Here is a 17934-nt window from a genome sequence, read left to right on the forward strand (position 1 = left end):
GCACAACAGACTACAAAAGCATCAGCTTTAATGAGAAAACATCCACTGGTACAGAGACTTCTTGTCAATTAACACCAACTTCGCCCAAGAGGTGAAAAAGCTGGGAATGAGCCAGGATCCACCCAACATACTTGTCACATGTGTGCCTGGAAGGTCATTTAGAGTCCCCTAATGCAGAATTGTGCAGCCACCGCAGAGAACAGTCCAGTTACCTTGGAAATGAAAACTGGAACTGCCTTATGACGCAGCGATTCCACTCCTGGGACTATATCCAAAGAAACCCAAAACACTGATTCAACAGAACATATGCACCCCCACATTTACTGTGGCATTATTTACAACAGCCAAGACTGGAAGCAGCCCAGGTGTCCATCAATAGATGAGTGGATAAAAAAAAGCTGTGGTACATTTGCACAGTGGAATACAACACAGCCATAAAAATTAAGGAAGTCTTACTTTTTTGCCACAGCACAGATAGGCATGGAGATTTTTATGCTAAGGGAAATAAGTCAGTCAGAGAAGAGAAGTATCATACGATTTCACTCATATGTAGAATCTAGTGAACAAAATAAACTAACAAGCAAAGTCAAAGCAGGTTCATAGCTAGAGAGCACAGACTGACAGCTGTCAGAGGGGAGGGGGGTTGCAGAGGTGGGTGAAAAAAGTAACGGGATTAAGCAAAAAAAAAAAATGTCATAGACACAGACAACAGCATAATGATTACCAGAGAGGAAGGGGGGTTGGGAGAGGTAGAGAAGGGTAAATGGGAGATAAATTGTGATGGAAGGAGACTTGACTTGGGTGGCTGTATGGCCAGGAGCCACCATCGTGGCCATTCACATGCAGGTTCCCATTGGATTCAAGCAGACGGTAAAGAAATGGCAGAGTCGGAGGATGGTGGGCCATTCTGTTTATTGGTGTCTCACCAAGACAGACAAGCCACAAGAGAAGACAAGGGAAAAGCAGAAAACCTGCTTTTCCCATGAAGGGCAAGGGATCAGGGAGTCCCCTGCAATGGTGATAGCAGGAACTGAGAGAGAGCAAGCTCCCAATCTTCCTCACTTTATAGTATAGAAATCAAAACCTTTTAACCCAATATACAAACAAGGAAGTCTCTGATGCAGTCACTAATCTGAGGTATAATGGTATTCCTCATAAGAGTACACCATCCACATCATGCAATAGTCAAGGGTGTGGGGGAAAGCTTAGTCTTAAAACTAAGCCTCAGGCTATAACGACCGGCCTGCTTACAGCCTGTCCCACACACACAATGCAAACAATAAGCGAGCAAACATATATATCAGTTTATAAACTTATTTGACCAACAGTGGTGAACACACAATACAATATATACTCAATATAGTATAGAATTGTACACCTGAAGCCAATATAATTTTATTGTCACCCCAATAAATTCAATTAAAAAAAGAGTCCCAAGCCTTCCCTTCACATGGGCTCTCCTGTTAAGTATCTAATGGGCATTGAACTTGGCTGCAGAAATTAATTCATGTCTGATTTTTAAATATCCTGTGAAGGGAGTCTGGCTCTTAGAGGCTTCCCTCAAACTAATGCCCCTAGTTTACTCAGGGTCAGAGCCAAGGTTTTCCAAGGAAATAGAACCAAAAGTATCTATGTAGATATATGCAAAGAAAAAGAGATTTTTGTTTAAAAATTGGCTGGTGAGATTGTGGGGAGTTGGCACGTCTGAAAAATCAGTAAGCCAGGTCAGTAGGCTGATAATTAAAAGCTGGTGTTGCAGTCTTCAGTCTGAATTCTGTAGGGCAGCAGGCTGGAAACAGGCAGGCTGTCTACATTTCAGTCAAGGAGAATCTCTTGTTCAGAAAAATTGAATCTTTGCTTGTAAGGCCTTCAACTGATTGGGTGAGGCCCACCAACATCAGGGAGGATAATCTGCTCTACTCAAAATCTACTAATTGAAATGTTCATCATAAAAAAAAAATTACCTTCACAGCAACATCTAAACTGGTGTTTGACAAAACAACTGAGCACCATAGCCTCTCCAGGATGACACGTAAGTTAACCATCATACTTGGCATGGTCTGTCCTCTCTCTGGCCATTCAGCTTAGCCAGTCTGCCCTCTTCCACCTCTGACGGCATCTACTTCCTTCTGCTGGGCACACACACTTACCATCCGCTCTGTGCTTTATCTCACTGTCCTCCACTTCCCACTGAAAAGCACCCCATCTGTAAATCCCGTAGCCACAGCCACCATCACAGCTGCCTGGCCCATGCAGGTTCACATTAAATTCGAACAGACAGTAATGAAACAACGAAGCCAAGAACTGGTGGGTCATCATCTTTAATCTAGCTTGCATCCAGCGGGCAAGTAAAAACACGCACTGGGCTCCAAAACCCACTCATTCAGTGCTCACAAAGCTACTGACTTATCCTAAAATTACTGAGTTTCCTAAAATCAAAGGTTTCTAGCTCACCAGTCTCATTTACCTCTGCTCCCCTTCTCCTTCTCTCTGCACAAACTCTGCACAAACTGGCTTCTCCACCATCTTGGCTGCTTCTTCTGGCCTCCTCCATGTGGCCTCTCTCTGCTTTCCTCTCTAATGCTAATCTCAGGAACTGAGAGAGCAAGCTTCCAGGCTTCCCCACTTTATAGTGTAGAAATCAAAACCTTTAATCCAATATACAAACAAGGAAGTCTCTGATACAAAGTCACTTATCTGAGGCATAAATTGGATTCCTCATGAGAGTGCATCACCCCACATCATGCAATCAGTCAAGGGTGTGGGGAAAAGCTTAGTCTTAAAACTAAGCCTTAGGCCAGGAGTCAGGAACCTATGGCTCGCAAGCCAGATATAGCTCTTTAGATGGCTGCATCTGGCTCGCAGACAAATCTTTAATAAAAGAAATAATAACGTTAAAAATATAAAACATTCTCATGTATTACAATCCATTCATTTCCTACCACTCATGTTCATGGTTGCGGGTGGCTGGAGCCAATCACAGCTGTCCTCCGAGACAACATCAAATTTTTATTGGATAATACGAAACGTACACGGGTTGTTGTATGGCTCTCACGTAATTACACTTTAAAATATGTGATGTTCATGGCTCTCTCAGCCAAAAAGGTTCCCAACCCCTGCCTTAGGCTATAATGACCTGGACTGCTTACAGCCTGTCCCCCACACCCAATACAAACCATAAGCGAGCAAACATATTTACAAACTTATTTGACCAACACTGTCCCATCCCTTGCCTCTTCAAATTCTTCCTTCCTTCTCCAAGACCCAACCCCAACCCTACTTCCTTCATGGAGTCTCTCTGGATTTTCTGAGCCACACGCGTCTCCCTTAGGACTCCTGCATCCCCTGCTGTCCATCGCAGAGACCGGGCATTGATCACACCACACCTGAATGCCTCCCTTCCCTGGCCTCACTCCTGAATTAAGAGACCAGCTCACATACCTGCACCTCTCACCTGGGACAGGGCTGGAAGACTGAAATGGGTACAAACATCCATCTGGTGGGGATGTTCTCTGCAAAGAAAGTACAATGATGGTAAGCACTGGATGAAATAACAAAGCCAAAACCAAGACAGGAAAAATGGAGAAAACCCAGAGGTCTTTCTGTTTGAACTGAGCTACAAACAGAAGTCGAAGGGGGTAGGTTGGAGGTGATCTCACTGTAGATAAATACCTGGAATGGCTCCTGCCCAAGCTAATCAGTGAAAATGCAAGGTATTCTGGCCCTGCAATGGGAACTGCAGACGGGGCTTCTGGCCAGCACTGGGAACACATTAAGAAAGGACTAGGTGATTCACCCTAGGAGACCTCTCCAAACAGATGAGTTCAAAGTTCTGCTTTTAATCGATTCAGTGTGTGATATCACTGGGAAGCATTTCCTCTGAAGATAAGGGCAGCATTGATTCTCAGATAAGAAGTACAGGCAGCCTTGAGGAATGTGGAGTCCCCTGCCAGAGCATGGGGGGAGGGGCACGAGACCAGCTTGTGTGTGGGGAGCTGGCTGATGTTTTGTAGGAATGGATACAACTACCAGCTCAAATTCCAACCCTGCCTGTCCAAAGAGCTCCAAGCCACTGCACTGTGAGCCAGTCCCCCTCTTGTGGGAGGGAGGGAAGTGGGGAGAGACACCAAGACCTCAGGCATCACTGAAAGACAGAATGTGGCAAATTTCAATGTAGGGCCAGGAGACACGGCCACCATCACAGCCGCCTGGCCCATGCAGGTTTGCATTGGATTCCGACAGACAGTAATGAAACAACAGAGCCAAAAACTGGTGCACCATCATCTTTAATCCTAGCTTGCACCCGGCGGGCAAGTAAAAGACACACTGGGCTCCAAAACCCACTCATTCAGTGCTCACAAAGCTACTGACTTATCCGAGTTTCCTAGAATCAAAGGTTTCTAGCTCACCAGACTTATTCATCTCTGTTCCCCATCTCCTTCCTTCTCCCTGCACAAACTCTGCACAAACTGGCTTTCCCTTCAGCACTCCGCCATCTTGGCTGCTTTTCCTGGCCTCCTCCACGTGACCTTTCTCTGCTCTCTCCTCTCTGCTCTCTAATGCTAACCTCAGGAACCGAGAGAGCAAGCTCCCGGTCTGCCCCATTTTATAGTGTAGAAATCAAAGCCTTTAATCCAATATACAAAATAGGGAAGTCTCTAATACAAAGTTATCTGAGGCATGATGGGATTGCACCACCCCACATCAAAAAGCTTAGTCCTAAAACCAAGCCCCAGGCTACAAGGATCCTGCCTGCCCACAGCCCGCCCCCAACACACATTAATATCACCTGGGCAACGGGCTTCCATGTGGGCAGCACCATCTTTAACAAAGTGAGCATAATATATTTTATCTGCCCAACACTCAATGTCTGCTTGTTGGTCAAATAAGTTTTTAAATATGACATATATGTTTGCTCACTTTTGGTGTGGGAGACAGGCTGTAAGCTGGCAAAGTCATTATAGCCTAAGGTTTAGTTTTAAAACTAATCTTTTTCCTATACCCTTGACTGTTGCATGATAGGGGGTGGTGCACTCTCATGAGGAATTCCATTATGACTTATGACTCAGATAAGTGACTTTGTATCAGACTTCCTTGTTTGTATATTGGATTAAAGGCTTTGAATTTTACATTATAAAATGGGGCAGACCGGGAGCTTGCTCTCTCTCAGTTCCTGAGATTAGCATTAGAGGAAAGAGCAGAGAAAGGCCACATGGAGAAGAGAAGAAGCAGCCAAGATGGCAGAATTCTAAGGAGAAGCCGGTTTGTGCGCAGAGTTTGTGCAGAAAGAAGGAGATGGGGAACAGAGGTGAATAAAGTTGGTGAGGTATCAACCTCTGATCTAGGAAACTCGAATAAGTCAGGCTTTGGGAGCCCTGAATGGAAAGGGAAGTGTTTTCCCACTGTGTGTATTTCTTGCCCGCCGGGTGCAAGCTAGGATTAAAGCTAATAGCCCACCAGTTCTTGGCTCCATTGTTTCATTACCATCTGTCTGAATCAAATGCAAACCTGCGTGGGCCAGGTGGCTGTGATGGTGGCCGTGGCTACTGGCTTTACACTGCTCCCCTCAATTAATTTATTAATGTTGCACGTGAAGGATTGCTGTACCCCATGCTAAATGTATGGATTCAATAGACAGCTGAGCACCCCGGAATGGTGTATGCGTTCCACAAAGGGAGGCAGACGTTAAACAAGTATTATAAGTAATTGCCAGGAAAAATCAGGTTGATCACACACAATTTTTAGAGGGTAATGTAATACCGTGGGAGTTAACATTTGCCGGCTGGTTTGGCCCGGTTAGTGTTGAGGGTGGATTTCATGTAAGATTGCTCATCTATAAACAGAGGCTTCCAACGCGACCTTTGCTGCCTAGGGCTCCCTGTCTGCTCAACTCCTTGGGACTCTGCCCAACCTAGAGAAGGCAGGCACCAGATCTCACACTGGATTAGGGGTCCTTTCTATATGCTTGTTCTGTGATCAGTGATAGCCCCACCACTACCATCAGCACCCATAGAATCCTCATCGTATATATTTGTCTGCTTAGTGGCCGGTCTCATCCACTGAACAGTAAGCTCCCTGCAGGCAGGGATCTGTCGGTCTCACTCACAATTTCCCCCACAGGGCCGACAGAGGATAGGCCGCAGCTTTGCATGCTGTCTGCTTGCAGCACATTTAGGGAAACTTTGCTGTAATGACAGCTGGCGTTGCCAGAACACACCTTCATGCCAGACACTGCAAAGCCCCTGGCCAACACAGACTCATTCATTCCCTGTGATAATCTTTTGAGTTTGGCATTTTTATTCCCGTCATGCAAATAAGGAAACAAACTCAGAGAAAGTAAGGGATCAATCTGCCCTTGGTCACACAGCTGGGGACTAGAGTCAAACTCAGAGCTGTCCCTGGCCCTCTAGAGGCTGGCCTAAGTTCCCCTGAATGAAAGTATGTGCTCTCTAAGTGTGCAAGGGGAGGGGACTGCTTCTGGCCTGGTGTGGAAAAGACCCAGGGAGGCTGAGCACTCGGCAGGCACAGATACAGGAAGGCGGGAGGATTTCGAGTTGTCAGGTTCGGAAACTCCCAGAGATGGGGCGCTTAAGCCCACCGGACCCTCTGTGAAGAGGTGAAGGCAGCTATCAGACTCCATGAGCCTTCTGCAGCAGAAAGAGAAAAGCCCACGGCAGGACCTGGGAAGGAGGCCAGCCAAAATCAGAGGAAGCGAGCAGAAGTGTCAAGAATCAATGTTCCTTCGGTTTCCGGCATCTCTTTGAGACCCATCGGGCTTCTCCCTGATCTCAGGGCTGCTCCTGCAGGAAACCTCAGTGCTGGTCAGACCCAGCTGGACCTGGGACAGGATGCAGAGGGATAGAAGAAAGCTTGTCGCCGAGGGTCAGGGCACAGACTGATACAGCCAAGCGGCACAGGTCCAAACGTGGCGAGTGATTTACCTGCTGTCACACCAAACGCCTTCAGCGGGACGTGCTGAAACGTGTCAGACTGATCTGGCTGTGGAGCATGCTGCTCCCCAAGGAGCCACTCTAGCCTGCTGCGACTCCCTTGTGGGAAATTAAGAGAGGAGCTTGTCATCACCGGAAGAAAGAAAAGTAGCCTGCTCATTCCATCACGAAACTCTGAAGCCTGTAGCAAATGGTCTCAAGTCCTTCCTTCCACCTGATTTATATGGAAGCCATTGTTCACCCTGATGGTGTTCAATATATCAGCAGAATGAACACCGTGCAGTTTGCTATTGCTCCCTCCGAAGCCTCATAGAAAAATGGATGCTAATGAAGATACCTTCCATGTTTTTCCTAAGAAGGCTATCACCTCTGATAATACAGAGTATTTCAGCCGATCAATAAAGGCAATAAATCAATGCAATTTATTAAATACAACAGGCACTTTCCCAGGCAAGCACTCAGAGTCCAGAACACCATATCCCCAGCACTCAGCATGGAGAAAGGTGGTGGCTTAAAATGAACAAAGTTTCAACACAAGCACCTCAAGAGAGAGTTACAGCTGGGAGCCGTGAAGTTCCTAGTCACCCCATCCCAGTCCCTAGCAGAGCTCTCCTGCTGCGGGTCCTCATCAGTACTCTGTGAACAGAATTCAATTTACAACAGAATATAAACAGGTACAGAGAACAGACTGACAGCTATAAGAGAGGAGGGGTTGAGGAGCTGGGTGAAAGAGGTTAAGGGATTAAGCAAAACAAACAAATAACAGTGTGGCAATTGGCAGAGGGAAAGGGGATGGGGGCATGGAAAGGGCAAAGGGGGATAAATGGTGCTGGAAGGAGACTTGACTTTGGGTGGCGAGTGCAGGATGCAGCGTGCAGGTGATGTGTTATAGAGCTGTACACTTGACACCTGTATAGTTTTATTCACCAAGGGCACCCCAATAAATTCAATAAAAACAAACGTAGTGAGCCTCAAGATCATGGGAGTTAATCCCTGAATTGGCCCCGTATAATCTGAGCTCTGAGCTCAGGTCCTCATCTCAGCTGTGTATCTCTGGGTAAATTATGAAACTTCTCAGTGCCTCCAATGCTAAACCTAGAAAACAGGGGTAACAATGGTCCCTACCAATCTGGTTCTTTGTGAAGATTAAATGGAGTGTTTCCTAAAGGATCATAAGGCATACCAACAGTGGTATGAGAAATAATCTTAGTTGGAACAAAAGAAACCCTGTATCTAAATATATATATAGTATATGTATTATATATATACTATATATATTTTTTAGAAAAAAATAACAATATCAAACTTAATTTAACAAATATTACTACTTAAGACAAATCTAAAGTTTAAACTAAGTTTGCACAGAGTGAGAAAGGTACATATTACCAACAAAGAGTTTACATCCAGAATATATAAAGAATTTCTACAAGTCAATAAAGAGATTTAAAAAATAGATTAAAAAAAAAACAAGCTAGCATTCACAGAAGATAAACAGAATGGAATGATATGAAAAAATGCCTAATCTCATTAGTTTCAGTAAATGCAAATTAAAACCACAACAAGGTATCACTACGTAAACCCCAGGATGGCTAAATGAAAGCAATGATAACACTAAGAGTTGGTAAGGATGGAGGGCAATAATACTCAGCATAAATGTGCCTCAATACATATATACAAAAATGCTCATTATTCAGAAGAGCAAGAAACTGGAAACAACCAAAATGTCCATAATAGATGAATAACATTGTTGTATGTATGCAATGAATGCTACATACCCATGAAAACAGACAGTCCCCAGCTTTCCGTAACAACACAGGTATTCTAACATAACACTGAGTTATAGAAGTCAGACACACGAAAACTTATACACTGTATGACCCCAAATGTACACCAAGCAAACACAGGCAAACTAAACAACGGAACGTGAGACTCAAAATAGGCTGACCTCCATAGACGCAGTAAAGGAGCATGAGAAGTGTTTCCCAGGTCCTGGCCCTGTTCTGTTTCTTGACGGTTCATGATAAAGTTATTTATGATTTTAATTTGTGTTTACATAGATCAAGTGTCCCACCAAATATATCTCCCCCTATCTCCTTATTCCCCCTCGGCACCCCCATGCCCCCTCCCCCCAATGCCTTTCCCCATTCCCTCCAGGATTTGCTGTCTTGTTCTCTATTATGCTGTGTTATGTATATATAATTTCATTAATCTCTTTCCCTTCTCTGATTCCATCTTCTCTTCTACTTTCCCTCTGACCACTTTCCCTCTGGTCCATTTGATCCCGCCACTGCCTCTGTTCCGTTGCTCAGTTCACATTATTCATTGGATTCCTCAAGTGAGTGAGGTCATATGGTATTTTTCTTTCTCTGCCTGGCTTCTTTCACTTAGCATAATAGTTTCCAGGTTCATTCATGTTGTTGTGAAAGGTAAGATTTCCTTCTTCCTCATGGCTGTGTAGTATTCCATTGTGTGTGTATATGAACCACTGCTTTTTAATCCACTCGTCCACTGACAGACACTTGGACTGTTTCCAGATCTTGGCTATTGTAAACAATGCTGCAATAAACACAGTGGTACATTTTTTCTTTTGAATCAGTGATTTGGTAGTAAAAGGATATATTCCTAAAAGTGGGATAGCTGGGTCAAAGGGCAGTTCCATTTTTAATTTTTTGAGGAGTCTCCATACTGTTTTCCACAGTGGCTGCACCAGCCACTATCTTTTCCACAGTCTACGTTCACACCAGCAGTGCAGGAGGGTCCCCTTTTCTCCACATCCTTGCCAGCACTTATTCTGTGTTGTTTTGTTGATGAGCGCCATTCTGACAAGTGTGAGGTGGTATCTCATTGTGGTTTTAATTTGCATTTCTCTAATGATTAGTGATGTTGAACATTTTTCATCTGCCTATTGGCCATCTGTATGTCCTCTTTGGAGAAGTGTCTATTCATTTCTTTTACCCATTTTTGATTGGATTGTTTATCTTTCTGGTGTTGAGTTTTAAAGTTTCTTTATAAATTTTCGTTATTAACCCCTTATCAGATGTATTGGCGAATATATTCTCCCATTATGTGAGTTTTCTTTTTATTTTGTTAATGGTGTCTTTTGCTGTGCAAAAGCTTTTTAGTTTCATATAGTCCCATTTGTTCATCCTGTCCTTTATTTCACTTGCCCGTGGAGATAAATTAGCAAAAATATTGCTACGAGAGATATTTGCTGATATTGGAGAGCTTACTGCCTATGTTTTTCTTCCAAGATGTTTATGGTTTCACAGCTTACATTTAAGTCTTTTATCCATTTTGAGTTTACTTTTGTGAATGGTGTAAGTTAGTCATCCAATTTCATTTTTTTGCAAGTACCTGTCTAATTTTCCCAACACCGTTTATTAAAGAGACTACCTTTTCTCCATTGTATGCTCTTACCTCCTTTGTCAAATATCAATTGTCCATATAGATGTGGGTTTATTCCTGGGTTCTCTGTTCTGTTCCATTGATCTATATGCCTGTTCTAATGCCAGTACCAAGCTGTTTTGAGTACAATGGCCTTGCAGTATAACTCAATATCAGGAAATGTAATATCCCCCACTTTATTCTTCTTTTTCAGGATTGCTGAGGCTATTCATGTTCTTTTTTGGTTCCATATATATTTTTGGAATATTTGTTCTACATCTTTGAAATATGTCATTGGTATTTTAATAGGAACTGCATTGAATTTATAGATTGCTTTGAGTAATATAGACATTTTACTGATGTTTATTCTTCCTATCCATGAACATGGTATATGCTTCCACTTGTTTGTATCTTCCTTGATTTTCTTTATCAATGTTTTATAATTTTTCGAGAACAAGTCTTTAACCTCTTTGGTTAAATTTACTCCTAGGTACTTTATTTTTTTTGTTGTTGCAATAGTGAAAGGGATTGTTTTCTTAATTTCTCTTTCAGACAGTTCATTGTTGATGTATAAAAATGCCACTGATTTCTGAATATTGATTTTATATTCTGCCACCTTGCTGAATTCATTTATGAGGCCCAGTAGTTTTTGACTGAAACTTTAGGGTTTTCTATATACAATATCATATCATCTGCAAATAATGATAGTTTTACTTCTTCTTTTCCAATTTGGATGTCTTTTATCCCTTCTTCTTGTCTGACTGCTATGGCTAGGACTTCCAGAACTATATTGAATAAGAGTGGTGAAAGGGGGCACCCCATCTTGTTTCTGATCTTAAGGGGATTTCTTTTAATTTTTTCCCATTGCTTATGATGTTGGCTTTGGGTTAGTCATAGATGGCCTTTATCAGGTTGTGGTATGATGCCTGTATCCCCACTTTGCTGAGAGGTTTTTCTTTTGTAGTTGTTGTTTTGTTTTTGTTTTTGTTTCTTTGCTGAGAGTTTTGATCATAAATTGGTGATGAATTTTATCAAATGCTTTTTTTGCATCTATTAATATTATCATGTGATTTTTATCCTTTCTTTTATTTATATGTTGAATCATATTGATTAATTTGTGGATATTGTACCAGTCTTGTCTCTCTAGAATTAATCCCACCTGATCATGATGTATGATTTTTTTTCATGTATTGCTAGATTTGGTTTGCTTATACTTTGTTGAGAAATTTAGCATCTAAGTTCATCAGGGATATTGGTCTATAGTTTATTTTGTAGTGTCTTTGCCTGGTTTTGGAATCAGTATTATGCTTGCCTCATAAAAAAAAAAAAAAAAAACTGGAAGTCTTTTCTCCTCTTGAATTTTTAAAAATACCTTGAGAAAGATAGGAATTAGTTCTTCTTTGAATATTTGGTAAAATTCACCAGTAGAGCCATCTGGCCCAGGACTTTTGTTTGTTGGGAGTTTTTTGATAACTGTTTCGATCTCATTTGATGAAATTGGTTTGTTTAGGTTTTCTGATTCTCCTATATTGATTTTTGAAAGATTATATGTTTTGAGGAATTTGTCCATTTTGCTTATGTTGGCATACAGTTCTTCATAGTATTTTCTTACAATCCTTTGTATTTCTGCTATGTCAGTTGTTACTTCTCTCTCATTTCTAATTTTATTTATTTGAGTTCTCTTTCTTTTTTTCTTGGTGAGTCTGGTTAAGGTTCATCAATTTTGTTTACCTTTTCAAAGAACCAGTTCTTGGTTTCATTGATCCTCTGTATTGTTTTTTAGCCACTATGTCATTTATTTCCACTCTAATCATTATTATTTCCTTCCTTCTACTTCCTCTGGGTTTTATTTGCTGTTCTTTATCTAGTTCTTTTAGATGCAGGGTTAAATTGTTTATTTGAGCTTTTTCTAGCTTTTTAAGGTATGCCTGTAGTGCTATGAACTTCCCTCTCAGGACTGCTTTTGCTGTGTCCCATAAATTTTGAGTTTGAGTTATTGTACGTTCATTTTCATTTGTTTCAAGGAAATTTTTTACTTCTTCCTTAATCTCATTGTTAACCCATTCATTATTTAATAACATACTATTTAATTTCCAACTGTTTGAGTGTTTTTCAGTTTTTTTATTGTAGTTGATTTCTAGTTTCATGCCATTGTGATCTGAGAAGATGCTTGATATGATTTTAATCTTCTTAAATTTGTTGAGACTCGTTTTGTGTTCTAGCATGTGATCTATCCTAGAGAATGTACCATTAGTACTTGAAAAGAATGTATATTCTGCTGCTTTAGAGTGAAAGGTTCTGAAGATATATATTAAATCGAGTTGATCTAGTGTGTTCTTTAAGTCTGCTGTTTCTTTGTTAATTTTCTTTCTTGAAGATTTATCCAGTGATTTTAGTGGGGTATTAAAATCCCCTACTATTATACTATTGCTGTTGATTTTGCATTTTATGCCCATCAAAATCTGCTTTATATATTTAGGTGCTCCTATATTAGGTGCATAGATATTTATAATGCTTATATCTTCCTGTTGGATTGTTTCCTTTATCATTATGTAGTGACCTTCTTTATTTCTTACTATAGCATTTGTTTTAACGTCAATTTTCTCTGATATAAGTATTGCTACCCCAGATTTTTTTTTTATTTTCATTTGCCTGAAATATTTTTTTCCATCCCTTTACTTTCAGTCTATGTGTATTTTTTGTTCTGAGGGGGGGTTCTTGTAGACAGCATATGTATGGGTCCTGTTTTCTTATTCACACAGCTACCCTATGTCTTGATTGGAGCATATAATCCACTTACATTTAAGGTTATTATTGAAATGTAGTTTATTACCATTTTCTTCTTTTAATCTGCATTCCTCTATGACTAGATTTTATTTCCCCCCTTGTTCTGTTCACTGCAGGCCCCTTAACATTTCTTGTAGCATTGGTATGGTTATAATAAATTCCTTGAAGGTTTTTTTGGTTTGTTTGTTTGTTTTTGTTTTGTTTTTTTGTCTGCAAAGCTTTTTATTTCTCCTTCAATTTTAAATGATAGCCTTGCTGGATAGAGAGGTCTTGGTTTTAGGCTCTTGTTTTGCATTACATTGAATATTTCTTGCCATTCTCTTGTGACCTCTAACGTTTCTGTTGAGAAGTCAAATGTCATCCTTATGGGGGCTCCTCTGTATGTAATAGACTGCTTTTCTCTTACACCTTTTAGTATTCTTTCTTTATCTCTTAATTTTTGAATTTTAATTATAATTTGTCTTGGTGTTGGCCTTTTTGGGTTCATCCTTAATGGAACTCTCTGTGTTTCTTGAACTGGTGTGACTTTTTCCTGCATCAATTTAGGGAAGTTTTCAGCTATGATTTCTTCATTCAAATTCTCTATCCTTTGTTCTTTCTCTTCTCCTTCAGGAACCCCTATGAAGCAGATGTTATTTCTCTTCATGTTGACACAGAGCTCTCTTAATGTTTGCTCAGACTTTTTGAGCCTCTTTTCTTTTTGCTATTCTGCTTCAGTGCTTTCATTTATCTTGTCCTCTAACTCACTGATTCGATCCTCAGCATCATCCATCCTGCTTTTAACTCCTTCTAGTGTGGCCTTCATTTCTGATACACTGGTACCTTGAAATACAAGCAGACCAACATACAAATTTTTTAAGATATGAGCTGTGACTCTGTCCATATTTTTGTTTGAGATCCAAGCAAAATTCCGAGATATGAGTCATGATTCAGGAAGCTGCCGCTAGTTGACACATTGGCACATGGGTCCAGTATTGGCAGTACACCAGCATCTCAATCTTCTTCATGTGTTACTTGCAGAATCAAGTCGAATCTCATGCACTGTACTTGTTCTTGCATCAATTTTGCATTTCTTACTAACTTTTTTGTTTGCTAATATGGGGCCAAAGAAAGTGAGTGTACAGGACAGTGGTGAGAAGAAAAAGAGAATAATGTTGATAGAAGTAAAGCAAGAAATAATAGAAAAACATGAGCATGGTGTACAAGTCATTGAAGTGGCAAGGCTGTACTACCATAATACATCTACAATTTGTACCATCCTTAAACAAAAAGGATGCCATCAAAAGTGCAAATCTGGCAAAAGGAACTATATTTCTGTCCCAATTAAGGACATATAACCATGAAGAAATAAAGAAGCTTCTGCTGGTGTGGGTGAAAGAAAAAGAGGTAGCAGGAGATACAGTGAAGGAGACTGTAATATACAAGAAAGCATGTATTATTTATGTGACTTGAAGACGAAAGAACCATCAACCTCAAAAGAGGCAGCAGGAGATAAGTTTACGGCAAGTCACAGCTGGTTTGAAAATTTCAAGAAGAGATCTGGGATCCACTCGGTGGTGAGGCATGGTGAAGCTGCAAATGCTGACCTTAAGGCAGCTGAGCAGTACATCACACGTTTTGCTGCACTTATCTCAAAGGAAGGCTACATCCCCCAACAAGTGTTCAACTGTGACGAAACAAGATTGTTTTGAAAAAAAAATGCCCTGGAGGACTTTCATCACTGCAGAGGGGATGAAGCTGCCAGGCCATACACCCATGGAGGACTGCCTTACTCTTGCATAGTGTGCAAATGCTAGCAGTGATGGTAATGTAAAGCTACTGCTAGTGTATCATTTTGAAAATCTTTGAGCCTTTAAGACTCACAAGATTCTTAAAGAAAAAACTGCAGGTTATGTGGCACACCAATGCTAGGGCATGGGTTAAGTGGCAGTTTTTTAAATGGATAAATCTCGTCTTTGGTCCTGCAGTGAAGAAATATCTTCAAGAAAATAAACTCCTGATGAAAGCATTACTAATCCTTGAAAATGCTCCAGCCCATCCACCTGGTCTTGAAGATGACATTCTCAATGAGTTCAAATTCATGAAAGTCTTCTACCTCCCACCCAACACAACTTCAATCTTGCAACCTATAGATCAGCAGGTCATTTCCAACTTTAAAAAGCTTTACACAAAGCACTGTTCTGCCACTGCTTTGTGGTGACTGAGAATACAAATCTAACCCTTTGAGAGTTTTAGAAAGATCACTACAATATCATGATATGTTTATGCATTATTGACTTGGCAAAGAAGAACCTTGAACTCGGCATGGAAAAAGTTATGGCCTGATATTGTTGTAGACAGGGACTTCAAAGGATTCAAACCAAAGACCGTGACCAAGCTAGAAGTGTTGAAGGAGTTGTGTCCCTCAGAATGTCACTGGGTCTGGAGGTAAATGTGGGTGACTTAAATGAGCTTGTCTAGGAACATGAGGAGGAACTCTCAACTGAGGAGTTGAAGGAGCTACAAATGATGCAACATACGGAGCTTCTGCAAGAGATTAGTAGTGAGGAGGAGGTAGAGTCAGAGGAAGTGATTTCTACAAGTGAAATTAAAGACATGCTAGCAATGTGGGAGAAGCTTTCAAGTTTCATTAAAAAGAAACACCCAGAAAAAGCTTCAACTGGTAGTGCTTCAGCACTTTTTAATGACACTTGTTTGTCACATTTCCATAATATTTTAAAAGGCAGGCAAAAGCAAACCGCCTTGGATAGATTTTTATTCAAAAGTCCTGCAAGTGAAAGTGCCTAAAGTGCAGCCAAAAAGGCAAAAACAGGTAATGATTAAATGAAAAATACGTAATGTTAAGCTTAGGTTAAGTTTAAAGTTAAGAAAGTGCATTTTTTTACAATTAAGTTTTTGTGGTTTCATTTTAAGTAAAAAAAAGCACAGTTTTAGTTTTGTTTAAAGTAAAGAAAATGCCGTTTTAGTTTACATTTAGTGTTAAGAAAGTGCAGTTTTAGTTTACGTGTCTACAGTGCCTGCATCCCTTCCTCCCTCCCTCCTCCTCCACCATTCACCTCCATTAGCCGCACTCGTCTGTCTCCAAGGTAAGAATACAGTACTAAATAGCACTTTTTTCTTTTATTTCATATATTTTGTTATGCATTGGTAAAGTATACATGCGTGTTTTAATTAAAAACATGTCTTTTTATAATTTAGGATTGTTTGGGGATATTTCACAAGGCTGGAACAGATTCAATCTATTTCAGTTATTTTAAATGGAAGAAATTTGTTTGATATACAAGTTGACTGACTTAAGAACTCAGTTACAAAATGAATTAAACTCGTATCTCAAGGTACCACTGTATTGTATTTGTCATTTCTGACTCTTTTTTATTATTTCAATATCCTTTTTTACACTAGCTATCTCTTTATTTAGGTACTCATTATATCCATCTATTTTTGCTCTAAAATCTTTAAGCATCCTAACAATCATTATTTTCAACTCTGCATCCAGTAATTTGGTTATTTCCAACTCATTCAAGTCTTTTTGGGGGGATTTCTCTTGATTCATTTGGGTTGCACTTCTCTGCCTTCCCATTTTGTCTGTGTATAAGAAGTGTGTGGCCACAGGAGTCTGATGGGTGTGGCCTCTGTGTTCTCAAGGTGTGGTCTGTCTGCAGGCCCACCACCCCCTCTGCCGCTGCCTCAGGTGTTCGGGTATGGGTGTTGCTGGCACTAGCCCGCTGCCGTGGTCACTGCAGTTTCTTCCTCTCCTCCAAGGGTGGAGCTGTGTTCACATGCCTCGGCTGTGTTCACATGCCTGGGCTGCAAGATTTGGTGGGCCTCGGCCTTCGCCTAGTCGCACGGGTGGGACTGCATTCATGAGTTTGGGCTGCAAGCCCTGACCAGCCCTGGCCTTTGCCCCACCCCACCAGCCCGGCTGCGCTCCTTCACCCAGCCACAAGTCTCAGTCGGTTCCCTGGCTTTTGCTTTGCCCCTGTGGGTGGGACTGCATATGGTACAGCTCTCACTCGCCGGCCTACAGATGCAAGTCGGGGACCATTTTTATGCACCACTTCCGCTGCCTAGGCCACCCTCAGCCTCTGCCCCCACTGGGTGGGACTGCACTCTCACTGGGTCTCAGTCGTGGCAGGCCCAGCTTCTGCCCCTGCCAACAGGACCACACTTCCACGTCCCACTGCCACTCACCCTCCGGGGAGCTCTCAGTAGAGAGGGGGCACTGCTGCTTAGACCTTAGCACTCAATATTATATTCCTGAAGTCTCCCTCCTTCTAAGTGACTCTGCTCTGACTGCAGCAGGAGAGCTTCTGTTTGGCTGGCGACCTGCTTCCCTTTGCTGGCATTGCTGGTTCCAGGAAAAATATTCACTTTAGATTTGGGGGGGTGACTTATCCCAGGGGTTAGGGTGGCTGTTCCTCAAAGTGTTTCTTCCTGTGCCTCCTAGATTACACTCTCTTCCTGCTGCTCCAGTCTTCTCTTCTCTCCTATTCCCCGGAGCCCCAAATGAGTGGTTGTTGATAAATATATGAATTTACCAGAACTTCCAACTGTTCTTTGGTTGTTTCGCCTGGCTGCCTGGCCTCACCCTTACTTACTGGACAACTGCCCCTGAGGCAGAAGAGTTCCAGGAAGCTGGTCAACCGCCTCAAGAAAGAGCATTTCAGGAAGCCAAAACTGTAAAACTGTAAAAGGGAACATACCAGAACTTCTGACTCAGTATCTCCTCAGGCTCTCACAAACCCTATAAAATTCACCCTTTAGTCTGTACCAGTGCCCTTCTCCCCGGAGAAGTGCCCAGCAGGGTTCCTTT

The sequence above is a fragment of the Saccopteryx leptura genome, chromosome 5 (assembly GCF_036850995.1).
Source record: "Saccopteryx leptura isolate mSacLep1 chromosome 5, mSacLep1_pri_phased_curated, whole genome shotgun sequence".
NCBI lineage: Eukaryota > Metazoa > Chordata > Mammalia > Chiroptera > Emballonuridae > Saccopteryx > Saccopteryx leptura.